This window comes from Ursus americanus, chromosome 11, assembly GCF_024610735.1.
Source record: "Ursus americanus isolate L20-20 chromosome 11, mUrsAme1.1.p, whole genome shotgun sequence".
NCBI lineage: Eukaryota > Metazoa > Chordata > Mammalia > Carnivora > Ursidae > Ursus > Ursus americanus.
Genome location: NC_142137.1, coordinates 21001514 through 21022397, shown reverse-complemented (window position 1 = coordinate 21022397; position 20884 = coordinate 21001514). Strand labels below are relative to the sequence as shown.

The window sequence follows — 20884 nt, the reverse complement described above, 5'->3', positions numbered from 1 at the left end:
TAATTGCTTCTTCACCTTACACAATTTCAGCTTACAAAAGGTTTCATAAGAACCCTCCGCTTTCGGATAGTGTGGAAAACTTTTAGCACGTAAAAATCTAGTATTCAGAACAACTGTAAAAAATCAACATGTAAAATAATATAGTAGCCAAACAGGATATCAGACCAAAAAAAACCGGCATTTCACAGATTAAAAACAGGATTGCCATAATCCTATAAGGGTGGAGTCAGGGATATGAAGTTTTATTAGTTTAGTTCATATTTACATGCAGGTTTCATGTGTATCAATAATACATGATCAGAATTAAAAAATATATTTGCTGGCACACCCATAATGAATAGTATTATAAATATAAATAGTATGATTTATATTATTTTTTAAGTTTCTTAAGGAAACTATTTGAAGTATTCATTTCTTGGTATAAGATTTAAAAAAGAGAGCCAGGGTGATCAAAGATGAGCTCTACTAAATCAGGAAAAAATTATGATATTTTTTCACAACAGATTTAATGAAAATTTCTTTCGTTTTAACCAAAATGAGATAATTGAAAAAATAATAATTGAAAGAATTAATTCAAATTCATAGACAAATACTAGAAAAGACTGAACATTAAGTTGATCAAATACTGTTTTTTTCTAAATAAGTTGCTTTAAATAATTGTAAAATACCCTATCAGGGATAATATCAAGGCAGATTTTTACAAGATCCTCGATACTGCCCCTGTCTCTATTAGGCACTTCAGTTTTGACAGGTATCCTGCAATAAGCCAGAGGCATAGGAGAATGGCTCTGGGGAGAGATACTCCAGATTTCAGCTGTGAAGTTGATGAGTTTGAAGTTCCTTCCTAATATCCAAAGAGTTGGGTCTAATATGTTGTTGAAAATTCCATTCCCAAATCTAGGAGAAACTGCTATGCAAAGGTACATTTTGGAGAAGTTAAAAAAATCAATGAAAACTGAAACTGTGGAAATCAATGAGACAGCCCAGGAAAAATATGCAGTATTAAGATGAGGACTTAGAAGAGACATTTCAGAAAAACAAATCAAATTTTGGGAAGGAAAAAGTTGTTGTTGTTGTTGTTGTTGTTGTTTTAAGATTAATTTATTTATTTTGGGGGGGATGGAGAGGGGCAGAGGAAGAGGGCGAGTCTTAGGCAGACTCTGCGCTGAGCATGTAGCCCCGGAAAGGGCTCGATCTCACCACCCTGAGATCATGACCTGATCCAAAACTAAGAGTCCCAAGCTTAACCGACTGCACCACGCAGGAAAAGGGGTTTTAAAAAAAATGTTTCTAAAAGAATGGTCAAAGATGTAAGAAGAAAAGTAGGTGGTGTGTATATGTATGTGGAGTGTGTGTGAGTGTGTGTGTGTGTGTGTGTGTGTGTGAATGTTCTCACCTAAAGCAAAGGAAAAGTGGTGCAGATGACCAGTGTGGTAAACTGTACCATGCAGCAAAGTGCCTCTAAAATGTAGGAGGGGGTTTGACAGCTTGCCAGATGGGCCTGGGCGATAGCTAGTTATCTAGGGAAGGACAGTTACCTACTTTTTTCATTGATGAAACAACCTGAATATTTTCAAATACTTAAAAAAAGATCCGGAAGAGAGGAAGTGAATAAAGATAAGAGTACGCTATTAAAGAATTCCCTGGGAAGACAGAAAAGCATTGAATCAGGGCAGAGATGAAGAAATCGGATTTTAGTTGCAGAAGAAACTCTTATCCATGTATATGTATTTTTTCCCTTTCTTTCTTTTGTTGTTTTTTCTTTTCTTTCTTTTTTTTTCTTTTTTCTTTTTATTTTTTTGGCCTTTTTGAAGAAGTTGATCCAGTTCCTATCTAATGCATTTTATTTTCTCTCTGCAATGAGAAGAAAGGTCATCCAAGAGTGAGAGGATTAAACTGTATTTAACAGGATTGGGAAAAGAGCAAAAGAGTTAGTGTGGGGAATAGAAAATAAACCTCAGTAGGGGACTTAAAAGGATTTCCAGCTGGTGGTGAAGTCTGGTTTGATACCATGGTCTCCAAAATGTAATGAAGGAAGGCAGACCCCATGCCCAACGCCTGCACATATGAGAGCAGTGAATACTGAGAGCAGAGATCATTTCTTTATTTAGTTGCAATACGGTCCTGTATTAAACTACTGTTACTTTTTTATTATCCACCAAGTATTCACAATATACAAATGGCATTGCCATCTGAACGTGGGAAAACATTTAAAAAATAAATAAAAGCTGTTCCTATCAGCAAGTAGATACATAAATGTCATAAAGTTTACTTTCTCTTTCTTAAAACTCAATTCTCCCCTTAACAGCTTGTGCCATTCCCAAATCCTTATAGAATAGTTGCTATATTTGTTTACTTACTATTCACTTAAAATTATGAGTATATAAAGATATTCCCATACATATCATATATACAAGGATGTCTGGGAATAGACCAACCTTTATCTTCTAATATGTTTAGACATTTTGGTATGCATAGGCTTTCCAGCTTTCAACAGTCTTTGTTGTAGACTCTATTTGCATAGTCCATGTTTTCCCCAAATATTTAATATTAGAAAGTTTTGTAATCTTAGCATCTGTTCAATTACAAAACAAAACAAAACAAAACAACACCCTCATGTGTTACAATTTGCCGTACCTGTATATCAAAACTACAGTACGTAAAAGGCAATTTGCATAATTAGAAACAAATTTGCTGTTCTATTACACTACTGGAACGTGAAATTTCAACAAGTGATACAAAGAACATCTTGCTATATAAACATTTCCAGAAAACAAAGTATTTACTTCTTTTAACTTCAGGTGAAGATATTGGAGTGAAGAATAAGAAAGCTTCTAACTAAATTTTTCATTTATAGTGCACAAATTTAAATTTAAAATTCCCAGTAGATAGATAAAATTCACAGTAAATAGAAGCAAGTTATGTTTTTGAGTTGCAAGTTAAGATGAAGATGCACTATTGCAAAAGTAAACATTAGAAATGCACAGAAACAAAATAAATATGTACATAGTAATAGATGATATATCACAACAAGCATGATCTTCGGAATTAAACTCGAGATATATTTTCACTAGGAAGTAAAATAAGTGTTCTCAGATTTAGAAGTTCACCAAAACAATTTCATAGAACATTAATTTATATGCATAATTTAAGGAACTATAGAAATCAAATGATATATGTGGTATAAGAATTATGTTTAAAATATTCACAGAAATATTTCCTTAGAGTTCAATATTTAATAATTTGATTCACCAAATAAATCAGTGTCTGCAGGATTTCACAATAGGTAATAACAACAATAAAGATCTAAAAGTCAATGTTATATTAAAAACATTCCAGATCCATTTGAAAAATTAAACCTATCTTTTAAACCAGATGATTAAATATTCAGCTTCTGGATCATAGGGTCCCTCTAAAATATTTTGTTTGCTCATTCATTTAATCTGTCATTATCAACCTACATATATGGACCACTATATTCTATGTATCATATGATAAGATGGAAATATCGAGAGCAGTTCTTACTCCTATGTTGTACCTTAGTCCTTGCAGGAACATATGCTCTGTAATAACAGAAGAAGTATCATAGTAGAGATTCATACACAGGCATTTGTATGGATGTGGGGAGAAGTATTTATAGTAAATTTAGAATACAAAGCATTTACAGTAAGACTAAAAGAACTTTCCAGAATAGATTATATTTGTCTGTACTTTAAAAGTTGGGGCGCCTGGGTGGCACAGCGGTTAAGCGCCTGCCTTCGGCTCAGGGCGTGATCCCGGCGTTGTGGGATCGAGCCCCACATCAGGCTCCTCCACTATGAGCCTGCTTCTTCCTCTCCCACTCCCCTTGCTTGTGTTCCCTCTCTCGCTGGCTGTCTCTGTCCTGTCAAATAAATAAAATCTTAAAAAAAAAAAAAAAAAAAAAAATAAAAAATAAAAGTTAACCACCTGTGGATATGGAAAGAGAAGAATATAGAATATGCAATGCTACAGGAACACAAAAGTCAGTTGATAAGATATCCTTGGTTAGTTACAAATATGTATGTCTGGAACATTAGAATTGGAGGGTAACATCTGAGGAAACTCCAATGACTTGCGATGAACTAATATGAAGTATCAAATTCTGGTTTATTAAAAAACAAAAATCTAAGAAACCAGAGAGTATTTTAAATTTTGAAATGATCATAAATACACAGGAATTTGCAAAGATGGTACAGAGTCCCATTTACCTATCTCCCTACATCTTCCAATAGTCACATCTCACATAACGATAGCACAAAGAGAAAATCAGGAAATTGATAGCAATATAATAATTAGACTACAAATTTTATTCATATCTCAACAATGTTTACATGCACTCATTTGTCTCTGTGTGCGTACTTCAATGTAATTTTATGACATATAGATTTTTTTTTACCACCACCACAGCCAAGAAACAGAACTCTTTCATCATCTCAAAGAAACTCCTTATACTATCCTTTTGTAGCTATACCAATTCCACTATTACTAAACTCTGTTTACATTAACAGCCAATCTGTTCTCCATCCCTATGTTGGCTCAAAAATCTTACATAAATGGAATGTATGGTATGTAGCCTTTTGAGACTGGCATTTCCACTCAGCACTTTGAGATCCATGGAGGTAGTTGCATGTATCAATAGTTCATTCCTTTGTAATATTTCATGGTATAGGTACACCATGCTTTGCATTTACTAGTTGAAGAACAACAGGGCTACTTGCAATTTTTGGCTATTACAAATAAACGTTCCATAAACATCCATGTACAATTTTTGTGTGTGAACATAAGGTTTCATCTCCCTGAGATAAATCCCAGGAATGGAACCGTTAGGTCATATAGTAAGTGTATTTTAGTTTTATTGGATACTGCCTACTGCCAAACTATTTACCTGAGTATTATACCATTGTACAGTCTTATCAGCAATTTATGAGAAATTCACTATATCCTTTACCTGACCAACATTCAGTATTATCGTTATCTTATTAACTTAATCTTTCTAATATACCATGCTTTAAATTTTCATTTCCTTACTGCTTAATCATATTGAACATACTCATATGCTTACTTGCCATCAGTATGTCAGCTTTGGTGAAATATCTGCTCATGATATTTGTCCATTTTCTAATTGAATTCCCTATTTTTTCTAAGTTTCAAGAGTTCTTTAAATATTTAAGATGCTTATCCTCTGTCCAGGATGTGGTTCGCAAATATTTTTTCCCAGTGGTAGCTTGTTTTCCCATCCTCTCAACAGGGTATTTCAAGGAGCATGAACTTTAAATTTTGATGAAGTGCAATTTATCAATATTTTCTTTTACAGATCGTGAAATGCCATGCTTAATATTTGTTGAAAAGTCACTCATACTTCATTTAATTGTCTTTGTAAATTTGCCAAAATGCAATTGTGCACACTTGTGTGGGTCTATTTCTGGCTTTTCTATTTTTCCTTTGATCTATGTGTCTATACCTTCTCAATACCACACTATCTTGATTGCTGTAGATAATTAGTATTCCTAAAATTAGGTAGAGTGTTTCCTCTCATTTTATTTTTTTAAACATTCACTCTAGGTATTCCAGTACATTTTAATTTCCATAAATTTTATTATGTTTGTTGATAGGGGTGCCTGGGTGGTTCAGTTGGTCAAGTGGCTGCCTTCTGCAAGGGTCATGATCTCAGGTCCTTAGATGTGGTGGGAAGGGCCCACATAGGGCTTCCTGCTTAGGGGGGAATCTGCTTTTCCCTCTCCCTTTGCTCCTCACCCCTGCTCATGCGCTGTCTCTCAAATAAATAAATAAAATCTTAAAAAAAAAAGAATGTTGATATAAAAAACCAAAAACCAAAAAACAACAACTTGCTGGGATTTTAGTAGGCATTGTGCCTATCCTAAAGATCAGTCTGGGGATAATTGACATATTAACTATGTCAAATCTCCCAAATCATGAGCATAATATGTCTCTTCCTTTATTTATCAGGTTTTTTGGTAATTTTTCTGTGTATAGATTCCATACATGTTTCGTTAGATTTAAATTTAAGTATTTCATTTCCTTTGAAACAATTTTAAATGGTACTGTATTTTAAATTGTGTTTTCTGAATGTTCATTCCTAGTACATAGAAACAATTAATTTTTGGATTTTTTATTATGTTCTGTGACTTTGCTGAATTAGATTATTATTTCTAGATTTTAAGTCCCTCATGATTTTCTTATTTTTCTATATCAAATGATATGATATCAAATGATATGAACATATAAGTTTTCTTTATTAGCTTTATTAGCTTATCAATGTGGTTGATCATTTTGATTGATTTTCAATAATTAAATAATCTTGCATTTGTGGAATAAATCACACCTGATAGTGGAGTATAATTATTACACATAATATATTTATTTTCTTTTATATGTTCCAAAGTAATAATTGCTTTTGAAAAAATATCCTTTAATATAAAAATTTTCTTAATATTATTTTTTATTTAGGAATCTTTAAGGTAATTGGTTTTAGTCGATGAAGTTTTGCTTGCTATATTATTTGTATGAATAGAATTTGATGTTTTTCAAAAAGTTAATAGATATTCTATGTATTAACATGTCTTTTAAAAGTTTGAATCCATTTTATCTATGTTTAAAAATATTCTATGTGATCCATCAATACATCTTTTTGTATTAAATTTAAATAAAAAAAATGTGAATCCAGTATTTAAACTCTTCCTTCTCTAATGGATTGTTAAAATAACTTCCTTTTTCTGAGCTTGAGAACTTTTGGTAGCATTTATTAACTACTGATGTTGATGATATTTAAATAGTATTAAAATGATTTTTTGGTAACAAGTTTAGTAAGAGTGCTAGATGCCTAGCATATGTGTTAGTTCATAGAATCTTCATGTGGGTCAATGACTAAAACATTAAAAATGATTTATAATATTTTGTTTTTATCATGTTGCTTTTAACAGGCAAACCTATTTGCTAATACCAAAGGAGTGGATACTACTAGGCCAGTTTATAGATGAGGAAAGTAATGCCCCAAAAATCTAATTAATTTTCTATTTTTACATAGATAGTAAAGATTTTACTGATTGATTGATTGATTTTTCAGAGAGAGAGAGAGCATGTGCAGGCATACACATGTACACATGAGTCGGGGGAGGGGCCTACGGAGAGGAGAGGGAGAGAATCTCAAGCAGACCCCCTTAGCTGAGCTTGGAGCCTGACAGGGGCCTCAACCTCATGACCTGAGATCATGACCTGAGCCAAAACCCAGAGTCGGGTGCTTAAACAACTAAGCCACCCAGGCGCCCTTATTTTACATAGATAGTAATGATGAAATTTGTAACTAAACCCACATGTTTGCCAAACTCACTTTCTCTCTACTTTATATAATGAAGTATTATAATTCAACATGCTATAGTACAATTACAACATTTTCTTAGTGTCTCAGAACGATGTAACCATTTTAGGCTATTGTACGAGTAATTTATTGCTGTATTATTTCTCTGTGAAAGAGCACCCCAAAACTGAGTATTTTAAACAATAATTCACTGTTCCTGATAGGTTAAAAATTGGCCAAGGTGGAGGGGTTTTTGTATCTGCTGGTCTCCCTTAAATGGCTGCTACTGAAGCTAGGTGGCTTTGCATCTGGGAAGTATATGGATCTTGGCTGGGGTATCTCAGCTCTCTTCCATGTAGTATTTATCCTCCAGCAAGATAGTACTGGCTTGCTTTCATGAATAAGACAAAGGTCTAGGAGAAAATGTGTAAAACCCTGTCAAGGCTTAGGTTCAGAAAATTCTCTGATAAAGTAAATCTTCTGGCTATTTCAGATTCAGGGAGTGAAGATATAGACTCGCCCTTTCATAGCCGGTTCTGGAAAGATATTTACTTATTTATTTCAAAGAGAGAGAGAGCTGAGCCCAGAGCCTGATGTGGGGCTTGATCCCACACCCTGATATCATGACCTGAGTTGAAACCAAGAGTCAGATGACTAACTGACTGAGCTACCCAGGCACCCCTGGAAATATATATTTTAAAAGGGATGAATATAGTAATGAATAGAGAATTAGGACAATCATTCAATCATAGCAGACATAATTATGAGACAGGGAAACTGAAGGGACCCCATGAAAGAAAAAGCTGTTGTTTTCTTTTCTTTTCTTTCTTTTTTTAAATCTTTTGCTTCTTATCGAATTTTTATTCTTGCTAGGACCTGCACCCCCACCCCACTCTACACATGCCTTGTAATACAAATAGCATATGTCCTCCTTGTAAGGGACAGAGATAATGATATCTTTGGAGTCTTCCAGTGCTATAAATAATATCTAAGGTATGACTGGGAGGGGTCCTCATGAATGTTCTCCAAGACCACTGACTCCAAACACCTTGACACCAAGACCACTGGCTTCAGGGAATGAGTGGCTTATGAAGAACTCCTGGACCCTGTCCTTATTCTGAACAGTTCCTGGATGCCTAGGAGGACACATGCACCTGACCACAGTCACCAATAAAAACCCCAGACACCAAGCAAAGAGGAGACTCATGCTCTTTTCCTTTCTAAATCTCCTAGATGCTCCATCCATTTCCTCTGTCTCTGTCTCTGTCTCTGTCTCTGTCTCTGTCTCTCTCTCTCTCTATATATATATATATACATCTTCAGTAAACTCTGCTTTCACTTCCTGCTGGCTCACATTTGATTTCCATCCTGCTTGAAGCTAAGAACCCTCTTGGCTAGTCCTGCAGGACCCCTGCTGGGTCCTCAACTGGCCTGCCTGCATTAATTATACTATGTCTCAAGCTATTTATTTCCAAACTTCATTTCACACTTTAAAATTACAGAGTGATGTTCACTCTTGTTAAGTAATTAGTCACACTTTTTACCAAAAGCAAAACCCAAGAAAACAGTAAAGTCTTTATGATTTTGTTTTTATGAATTAGTGAATTGTATAACTGTAGTTTGCTGGACAAATTGGAATATTTCTATCTATGATTTTTGTGGATTCTTCTTTAAAATTTTTATTTATTTATTTATGTATCTATCTATCTATCTATCTATCTATCTATCTATCTATCTATTTATTTACGAGATCTATAGAGAGAGAGCACAAGTTGGGGGAGGGCCAGAGGGAGAAGGAGATGGACCAGCAGACTCCCCACTGAGCATAGAACCTGATGCGGGGCTCATTCTCAGGACCCAAGATCATGAACTGAGCAGAAGTCATAGGCCTAACCCATTGAGCCACCTTGGTCCCCTGATTTTGTGGATTCTTTACCACCACCACCACCACCATTTTTTCTCCCTATAATATATATGGAAGTCATCTGTTATTTTCCCTAAGAAAATTAACTTTCATCAAGTGTCATCAAATATATTTTACCATTATTAATTCTGCTGGTCTTTAAGCTGTACCAAAGATAAATAAGACAAAGAGAGCCTGGGCATCAGGGACTTCCAGATCTATGTTTGAACTTCAACATTTTATATAAGTTTTGATATAGGTACAGAATTTTTTTTTTTGAGATTTACAAACTGCAGTGGTTTGACGGCAAACTGAAGCAATTCTCAATTTTTTTTTGTTTATAATTTTTAAGGGTTGAAAATTTAAATACAAGTTCTCCTAATACATATTCCTTGAATATATGCTATCTGCAGGATCTGAGTTACATCTATTGCTTGTGAATTTTTTGCTTGTTTTCTAATCCGTACTGCAGTGTTGAGAAAGCTTTATGACTCGATTCTGCTGAGATTGTGGAGGTTCAAATACTGAGAATGACCTGAAAATAATTCTCATTTCTAATTGTATCAGCCTTCACTTTTACTGATTAACTGTACACTGCCCAGTATGTACTGGCTACTTAAGAACTTATTTAATGATCTGATTTGGATTTTTTGAACTGAAGTAATGCTGTTGTAGTGTGAGCCCTGACAGATTTTTTTTCTTCTTTTTGGTAACGCAAGTGCCTGACTTAAGCCTTTTTTTTTTTTTAAGATTTATTTATTTATTTATTTGACACAGAGACAGCCAGTGAGAGAGACATCCAGTGAGAGAAAGACAAGCAGGGGGAGTGGGAGAAGAAGAAGCAGGCTCATAGCGGAGGAGCCTGATGTGGGGCTCGATCCCAGAACACCGGGACCACGTCCTGAGCCGAAGGCAGATGCTTAACAACTGAGCCAACCCAGGTGCCCCTGTATGTATACATTTTTAATTGAAATATAACTAACATACAGTGTTATATTAGTTTGTAGTGTATCTATAATACCTACAAGCAATACCAGTGTCATGTTAGTTTCAGGTATATGATACAATGATTCAACAAATGACCAACAAATCAACAAATTTGGTTGATTTCAGTTACTCACATCCATGTCTTTTCTGTTTCCCTCACTTTAAATTCCTGCTGTTATATTTTAAATTCACCGTTAAAGAGTGAGCCTGTGAAACCTGAGGCTCCCACCCTTGACCCTAATAAAAGCGGAATCTCTAGTGCATGAGCTCCCCCCCCCCCCCTGCCACCACCAAAGGGCCCCAGGGGTATTGTGTCATTTCCAGGTCTTGTAAGTAATAAACATTCATTTTTTCAAAGTTTCCCTATGGTTGTCTGGTTGTCGCTGAAGGGCATCTTGCATGCATAATGAGAACCACAAGGGTCAGTCCAGTTGTAACACTGGTTTGGAAAGAGGAGATGTGTGTGGGAAGCTCACTGCAAGCCAGGTGAATGCTTTCAGGCATTTCTAGCTGGTAGCATTACTATCAATAGGCTAAGAGGAGCACAAAACAGTTGTATGCATTAGGGATTATATTTGTCTTCTAGAATAAATTATTTAAAAAACATTGAAAGACAAAAGGTTGATATTTTTCTCATGTAAAGGAATTGCAAAGTGGGAATCTGAAACACGGCTAGGCACTGAGAATTATTAAATATTTGGGGAAATAATAAGAAAAAAGAGAGCTAATCTTCAAATATTTGCCCTTAGGAAATTTGACATGTTCATATACGTATATATGAAGCTTACTTCTAAATAAGAAGCAATTTAACATGCACACACACACTTACTGTCTCTCAAATTTCATATAATTTAAATTCACATCTATCATAAAATTTATTTGTTGAATAGATGTGCTTTGTATTGGACTGTTGGTAAAGGTTGAAGATTTTTGATGGCTGAGATTTTCACAGTGAAAAACAGCGAAGATGTCTTCTACCAGACAGAGGCTCTCTCCAGCTTGGTATTCTGCATTCCTGATCTCCTCTAACCCTTAGTGAGCATATATACACTGAGCAGTGAAACCAAGAACTGAATTTGCTTTTAATTACCTGTCTGTTTTATTTATTCTTCTAAGAGAGATCGAGTCTGGAATCTCCCTACAGGTCTTTTCTGTAATCATTAAGCATTTCAAGGAGCAGTTGGTTTATATTAAAAGTTCAATAGGGCATAACTATTTCTCCTCATCTTCTGAAGTAAAATAATTCACTCTTGTTCAGGTGTTATATGAGACACCATTTCATTTGAAGAGGCAGAGAAGATTAATGAGTTTGAAGGCAATTGAGCTGTTATTTTCAAATAGTAAAAGCAGTGAACTAGGCATACATTGCTTATTTTCTACTCTAAAGGCAATATAATTGTACTACATATTGGTCTATAAAGAAATAAAACCATGTTGCAGCAATCCTCAGGTCAACAAACATTCAAACCACCACAATATTGAAGGTGGAGCCTGGCTGCACCCAGAATTCAAAGAAGGAAACTAGGGAAAATTAACATCTTGAATTTCAAAAGAACTCTAATGAAAATGATAAATCTAAAGTCTAAAGAATTTGTTTTTAATTTTAAAAAGTAGAAAAGAACATTTCAGAAGTCACTTTTAAAGGCATTGTCTATGTGGATTATATCTAAGGCAAAGCCTATCCTAGAGGAAGGCAATATTTGGTTTGCCCAGAACAAAAATAATGAAATCTTGATGAATTAAACTTAATGAAAACTTGTCATTTCTCTAAGTATGTGCTGTTTATTAAAATATTTTTCAGTTGAGGAAAAGAACACAACAAAATATCTCATTTTAGTTAGGTCTTTGGAGGCATGGTAAGTTTTCAGTTTCTAACACTGATTAAGCATGATGAATTATACTAATCCCTGAATAGATATTTTTTCCAAAAAAGACATACAGATAGCCAGTAGACACATGAAAAGATGAACAACATCATTCATCATCAAGGAAATGCAAATCGAAACCACAATGATATATCACCTTATACCTATGAGAATGGCTAAAATAAAAAAGACAATAAATAACAAGTGCTGGGGAGGATGTGGAGAAGAAGAAACCATTGTGCACTATTGGTGGAAATGTAAACTGTTACAGCCATTGTGAAACAGTATGGAGATTCCTCAAAAAAATTAAAAATAGAAATCCATATGACCTAATAATTCCACTACTAAGTATTAATTCAAAACACACAAAAACACTAATTCAGAAAGATACATGCACCCTTATATTTTTTGCAGCATTTTTTCTTTACAATAACCAAGATATAGAAGCAACCTAAGTAACCTAATTGTCCATGAATAGGTAATGGAGATGTTACACACACACACACACACACACACACACACACACACACACACACAAAATGGGATATTATGCTGCCATAAAAATAATGAGATTTTGCCATTTCTAATAATATGGATGGACCTAGAGAGTATTATGCTGAGTAAAATACATCAGACTAAAAAAGACAAATACTATATAATTTCACTCATATGTGGAATCTGAAAAACAAACAAAAAGCAAAATCAGATCTATAAATAGAGAACAAATTGATGTTTGACAGCGGGGAGGTGGGTAGGAAGATAGACAAAATGGTAAAGGGGAGTGGGAGATACAAGCTTCCAGTTATGGAATGAAAAAATCATGGGAATAAAGGGCACAGCATAGGGAATATAGTCAGTGATACTGTAATAGCATTGTACGGGGACAGATGGTAGCTACACTTGTGCTGAGCACAGCATAACATATAGAGATGCTGAATCATTGTGTTGCACACCTGGAACTAATGTACCATTGTGTGTCAATTATACTCAAAAAATTTTTTTAAAAATGTACTAATCCTTTCAAACTATTCTGATTTTCAGAATGTATTTAATAATTTCTATTTAAATAAAGTTTAAAAAATTTCCCAATTGTGTAATTCTTTAATGTTGTCATACTTAGTCCATGTGCGTGTTCCCAAATTCTTCCAAAATTCTTTAACTATAGTTTTTAGGAGGTTCTGGAAACAATTTTTGTGACCTCAAAAGGATTTCATAGTATGTATTTTGTGTTTAAATTTTAATGATAATAAAGTTCAGTAACTGATTAATTTATGATTAAAGCTGTTTTTTCTTTAAAATGATTAAAATGAAAAAAAAATAAAATGATTAAAATGTGTCATATTACTAATTTTTTGTTTCTTTAGCTAATAAACTATTTCTAGAGCACTTTAAGTTTACAGAACAATTGAGTTAAAAGTACAGAGAGCTCGTAAACACCCCCCACATCACTCCATCCCCAGTCTCCCCTATTACTAATATCTTGCTTTTGTGTGGCAATTTTTTACAATAGAGAAGCCAATATTGATACATTATTAGTAACTAGTGTCGATAGTTTTCATTAGAGTTCACTGTGTATTGTGCATCCTAAGAGTTTGGACAAATATATAGTGTAATATGTCCACCAATTTGAGTATCATGCAGAATAATTTCTGTCCAAAAAATCCCCTTTGCTTCTTCCTTCCCTTGACTATTTAGCAATCACCACTTTTTTACAGTCTCCACAGTTTTGCCTTTACCAGAATGTCAAATAGTTCAAATCGCAATGTGTAGCCTTTTCAGATGGGATTCGTTCACTTAACAATATGCATTTAAGATTTCCCCATGTCCTTTAATGTCTTAATAATTCATTTCTTTTTAGTGCTGAATAATTTTTCATTATATGAGTATACCCCATTTATTTACTGATTCACCTACTGATGGACATCTTGGTTGCTTACAAGTTTTGCAATTATGAATAAAGCTTCTATAAACATTCATGTGCAGGATTCTTGTGGACATCTTTTAAAGTCCCTTGGGTAAATACCAGAGTATGATTGCTGGATCATATGGTAAATATATGTTTAACTTTGTAAGAAACTGCCAAACTATCTACCAAAGTGGCTGTAACATCTTGTATTCCCACCCACATCCTCACCAGTATTTGGTATTAGATTTTAGACATTCTAAGTAAGTTTGTAGTGGTATCTCATTGTTATTTTGTACCCTAACGATGTGATGATTAGCATTATTTTCCACCTGTATAACCTATTTGGTGATTTATCTCTTCACTTTTACCCACTTTTTTTTTTAAAGAATTTATTTATTTATTTGACAGAGAGAAAGAAACAGCCTGAGAGAGAGGGAACACAAGCAGGAGGAGTGGGAGAGGAGGAAGCAGGCTCCCAGTGGCGCAGGGAGCCTGATGAGGGGCTCCATTCCAGGACCCTGGGATCACACCCTGAGCCGAAGGCAGACGCTTAATGACTGAGCCACCCAGGCACCCCACTTTTGCCCACTTTTTAATCAGGTTGTTTGTTTCCTTGTTTTTGAGTTGAGTACTGTTTGCATATTTTAGATTCCAGTCCTGTAACAGATATGTATTTGCAAATATTTTCTCCAAATCTGTGGCTTATCTTTTCATTTTCTAAACAATGTCTTTTGCCCAGCAGTAGTTTTTAATATTAATGAATATTAATGAATTAATATTAATGAATCAATTTTTCTTTCTTCAATAGTGCTTTGGTACTAAATCTAAAGTTACCACTAAACCCAAAATCACCTAGATTTTATGGTATCCTCTAGGAGACTCATCTTTGTGCATTTTACATTTATACCTATAGCATATTTTGAGAGTTAATTTTGTGAAATGGGTAAGTTTTTGTTTTGTTTTGTTTTGTTTTTTGCATGTGGATATCCAGTTGTGCTGGCACCATTTTTTGAAAAGACTCTCTTTTCTCCTTTGTCGAAGATCAGTGGTCTATATTTATCTGGGTCTATTTCTGGACTCTATTTTGTTTCTTTGATTATTTGTCTATTCGTTTGCTAGTACTGCCCTTTCTTTATCACTATCACTTTATAGTAAGCCTTGAAGCTTTATTGTGTCAGTCTTCTCATTTTGTTTTTTTCTCCATTAATATTGTGTTAGCTATTATGGTTCTTTTGCTTTTCCTTTTAAACTTTAGATTAGTCTTCAGAAAATTTGGGAAAAAAACAACTAATGTTGAAAAGTGGTCAAGAGACTTAATTTTTGAGTTAGTATTATTCTGTTAATGATAGGTTAAGATAGCTTTTGTCTTTGTTTCAATCAAAGAATATTAACAGCCTTGTTTGAGTATTGCTGTATAATTGTGTGTGTGTGTACCTATAATTGTGTGTGTACATATATATACATGAATATTATTATTCTATATTACAGGGAATTTTCAGTTTATTTTTACTCATAAGGCTTTTTCTTTTTTTTTTTTGAATGTTAATAATCAATTTTCTTCTGTAGTCTACCATCTGTTTAATCAAGGATATGGGCAAGAATAGGTTCATCCTAAGTAAGGTGGGTGAGGTGTATCCCATGACTTATTGTTTACCCAGTAAATAAGTATACAACAAATAATATCAGCTTATTAAAGAAAACAGAAATGCTGGCTTATGGTGCATTTTTTTGCTTTCATGTACTGAAAATCTCAGTCTATGAATCTGAATTCTACAACACCCCATGCCCCAAGAAAAAAATGCTCATCCTATATCTCTGGGGTCGAGCCCAGGCAGTAAGTGGTTGACAAATGTATTTTGAAAGATAAATATAAGACAAGAGGCATAGAAAATCTGGAGGTTTAGTCACATCTTTCTCAAGCTAGATGTGTGATCTTTCAACCTAATTGATTATGTTTTATTTATAAGATGAAGAGGATTTGCTAATCAGTCCTAAAGTCCTATTAAGCTTTATGTTTGTATGATTGTTGTTGTCTTTATGAATCTCTAATTTAGCATACCAAGGATATTAGGGAAATGGAAGAGAAAAATATAGATTTTGGGGAGAAAATATTGCTAAGACCTTATAAAATGTCACCTATTGTTTTAAGTGCCTTACATCAATGCATCCATTTTATTGTTACAAAAATCTTTAAAAAAAGGAAATGTTCTTTTTTCTACATTGTACAAATAAAACAAGTAAAGAAGAAAAAAGTTAGACAAGGGGACCAAGGAGATAAACTACTAAAAGAGAGCCAAGATTTCAATCCATCCGAATCAAGAACTATACCTTATACTCTAAAGCCCTGCACATGTCAAATGCTCAATGCAGATTTCTTATTTTTGTTGTTAATGTTCATAGCAATACTTACTGCTTTGTGAGACTTCTGCCAGAGTTCAGAGATTAGTTTAGTACTTTGAGATGTATGGAATCTAAAGTCTGACAATTTTATCCTAGATTCGCTCAAGAATTTTTAACAGGGTCTGTTCTAATCAGACCTATATATAATGTAAGAGTATCCTCAAAACAATCCACAGCCTGCATTAGTATAAATTTGAGTGTGTTAAAATGCAGATTTTTGGATCCCAACCTAGACACATTGAATCATTATATGAGAAGTGAAGTTGAGAAATGAATAATTTAACCATAACAATTATCACTGCTGTAGATGAAATGAAGAATTCCTTAGTTTTCACTGTTCATTTTAGACAATCCAATAATAATTTCAAATAACAAGATCCCAAGATATAAATTAAAAAATGCAGTCATCCAGCCGAGCAGGCAATCAGAGAGCCATCCAACCATCCATTCATTCAAAAAATCTACATTGACTTTTTACTATGTGACAGATGTTACACTGGAAGCTGGAGATAGGGCTCTAGCCTCTGTGATTACTCTAATATGATAAAAAAACCAAAAAACAAAACAACCCCCCAAAACGCCCCAAAAAACAAGGAACCAATCTTAACCATTTTGAAAATATTTGGTGAGAAGATATAGTTGAAGAGATAATAGTCCTTCATTATTAAACATCCATTCTTCTCATATTTCAGTGCCTGTGTGCCAGGTTCTGAATGGAGTGTAAAATCATTTTTATTGATTAGCTTAAACCAAGTGTGTTGCTTGACTCTGTTGTAGAAAGCAAAGCAATCGGCAAGATTCCAATCCTGAATTTGCCATATAGTAACATAAAATCAAGGACTAGTCAGTTTTATCCGAAATACAGATGTAGCTGCACATTTTCTATCTATATCACAGACTCATTATAGTACTATGCAATCTAAAAACTACTTATGAATAGATATAGAAAATATGGCATCCTAAATACATTGTTAGCTTTATCAGTAATGGTTATTAATAAAATACATTTCTCAAGTTATAAATAACTTAGGTAGAACACTTACACTTCTTATGCTCAGATTTCTAAGGCCCAGAAAACATGAAGAATTAAGGTGAGTCTACCTTGAGGCAGTGTTTTCCTACTGCTATTGTCTTGCTACTGAGATCTGCATTTGTATAATCAATGCAGTGCAATGTAAATAAAAAGTTAAAAATAGTTAATGTGTTTCATGATGCATGTCTCTCCTTGACTTGATATAGTTGTTGGGATAATAATTTTTATTACCTTGTTAAATCTATGGTCAATACTAATCTAACCTGAGATGAGAGTCTTACAACAATAAAGGTGGCTGATGTCAAGGGTAGTACTTACAGCAACCATGTTGAGTGTGGCAATTTTAGTTATAATAGCTAAATCTCTGCTTTGGTGTAAGTGGTAAAAACAAAGGGAAATGGGCAGCCAAAATGGTACTATATGTACAAATTGAAAACAAAAAGAAGCTGTAAATAAGTGTTTAAAATGGATACTTAGAAAAATAAACATTCTGATCTATTTTAACAATCCCGCCTCACTGTAGCCATGGCAATACTCCTCTAGGTTATCCAGCAGCTTGAAATTCAGAATTACACAGAAAATAGAACAAGTGCAAACGAATGCTCTGTAAATCTATTAGGAGTCAAACCTTGGCACTGCTGTATGGGCAATCATCAAAGAACAGTGTCTTCAAATATAAATTGGGGCAACATTGTACTGCTGCTTTTATTTATAGATGAAACTTTTCTCAACTCTGTTCCCTGAGCTCTTTGCTTTATCCTGAACTTGTTTCACATTTCTTTTCCCTTGGTGAAGTTCTGTATGATTTGGCTTGTGAGAATTTTCCTCTTTCTTTGCATTGAGCCTGCTGAATTTAATGCAGCACAGAGTTGCAGACTGATGAGGCCTCACATCAGGGAGGGTAGTATATCTGTGGGTATCCCTTAAGAGCAAACCATAAGATAAAACAATAGGTCACACTTTCCATCCTGATATGTAAAGATTGTCAACCATTAATCTTAATTTAATATCACTTTCCACTCTTCCAGAAATCTTAGTTTTTAGTTCTGTGTTTTTATTTTCCATTCACCATTATCATTACTAAAACATCTTATTACATAATATCTTAACATATAGTGGTTTGGGTCATTTTATGTTGGTAACATTTTATGTTAAGATGAGTTGGCCTTTGGTAGATTTTTTTTTCCCCCTACCATTTCTTGATAGAAAATAATTTGAGAAGCAAAATGTGAAGTGTTCATTAAGCAGTGTCTTTTACCAGGGTGGTAAGAATTTAGGAATTCCAGGATTATTTGCCATCTCCAATTAATTAATCCCCCAAAGTAACTTCAGTCTTTTCTCATGGACCATGAGCTGCGGACAATTTATCAAGTGGAGCTCTCCTGGTCCCAATTCTATTTCCCACTGTTTTTTCTCAGCTTATCAGTCAGGCGTGATAGTTCCTCCAGGTGCTCTTGTAAGTCTAACAGATCACCATCATCACTGTCATTTATTGACTGCCAGATAAATACTTTGCAGAGCATGGTGTAAACTGCTTCTCTGGGAAATCTAGCTCCACATATAAATACATCTTTCTTTTCTAAAGTGACACTCCAGTATATGCTACTAAGCAACAGCTCTCTCTCTGACAGATCTAGTGTTCTTTACTTTTTTCACGGGTCATGTAACCAAGACTTGGGACAAACTTTAATGCTTTTTGATTGAAAGATGCTTTTAAGGACACAGAATTTTAAACTCCAGAAACTAGAAAAATCATCTAGTTGACAAAAAGTACTACACTACCTAACTTTTAAGTAGAGAAGTGTGGGCAAAGTAACAGGGAGACAATGCAAATCTCAGTCATCATTCTAAGTTTGGTGTGGATTTACTAAACCTATTTTCCATATTGTGACCTTGCCTGTGTTCTGTGTCAATATCACCTTTTCCCTCCTGGGAGGGTACAAATAGCAAGTTGTTTTGTTGCTTGGCAAGATTCCCTCTTGTGAAAGTTAGCAATGTACAACCCAACTCTGCTTTCAAAACCTGTATTTGTTCTGGTGTTTCTGAAGTTGACCTGGAAAAAGTAGTTTTATTTATATTTGATTGTTATTGTGATTATCATAGAATTAATACTGATCTAGGTATATGATCTCTACTCCTTCTCTCAACTGGAATCCTTAACTAATTAAAATAAAATAAAATAAAATAAAATAAAATAAAATAAAATAAAATAAAATAAAATAAACTGAACAAAAGTTTCAGAAACATTTTGCAGAAAAAATCAAGGAGGAGTCAGCCAGAACATAAAGAAGGAGTATTACCTAAGGAAATTTGAATATTTGAAAGGGATGTGAAATAAAACTTGTAGATGTGTACACCACAACAAAGTAATAGATAGGCCAGGTCAATTTGGGTTGAACATGAGCTTACATAAGTATCTGAAAGCTTCAAATGAAAATAGGTCTGATACCCTATTGAGGAAAATAAAATTACCTTGGAATGTTTAAAATCCATAGCTAGATTGTTAAGAGTAAGACAATCTATACTGTAAGAGTAAGACTATATTGTCTTCTATTGACCATGCTTTCACGTAACTTCAAGTTCTCTGAAGACCAAAATTATCATTTGGTCCATATTTCAAATTTCAATGTGGGTCTGGTATATTGAAACTTTTGAGAATTTCCCAAATAGAATATAATGTATTTTATGCACTAATAGATAATTTATTTGATTCTATTAATTTTTATAAATCTCTCATTCCAATCACCCTCGAATTCTATAATGCCATATTGTTCTAACTTTTACTTACTATCTGAATATTTCTTCTTTATCCCCTTCACTTGCTCATCCTTCAGTTTCTGCTCCCATCCCTAGATTAAACACGTAAGCTAATTTGGTCAAGTGTGAAAGATATGGTTGGGACTCCATATCCCCTCAGCATTCAGGGTATCCATACATGCCAGCGGCTTTATTCTGCAGTACCTGCAACACTGTACCTGAGGACTATCTCTGGCCACAAGGATGTTCTCCAGCAGCAGCATGAGGCATGTCAGAGGTAGCAGACAATTAATGTTCTTGGAAGCAGTCCTCAACAAATGATAGGCAGGTATAGTGGATACATAACCCAGCTTCCTTGTCCCTTGGGAGGATAGGGGCAGGGTATACCAATTCTGAGGCATATTATAGTCTACCCAAGTAATACGTTCATTAACCCAGTCTATATTGACTTCTTTTCCTGTTCTTCTCTATCTCCCTTCCCTACCAGTTCTTCATGAGATTACTTTCCAAAGAAACTATTTGTACTCAAATATATTTATTCGGCCTCTGCTTCTTGGGTTACTCAACCCAAAACAGTATGTTATTTGACTTCTTTAAGGTTCAATTTACTTACCATAGAAAAGAAAAGAAAATACAGAACTACAGGATTTTTGTGAGATAATGAAATAAATTATGTGAAGCATTTTATATAATAACT

The 20884-nt window shown here is 34.2% G+C and overlaps 1 pseudogene; it reads right to left on the bottom strand.

The window, feature by feature from the left end:
- LOC123798580 (endophilin-A1 pseudogene) overlaps positions 1-20450 on the bottom strand; it is a 30794-nt pseudogene extending 10344 nt beyond the window's left edge.
- Positions 20451-20884: the final 434 nt, after the last annotated feature.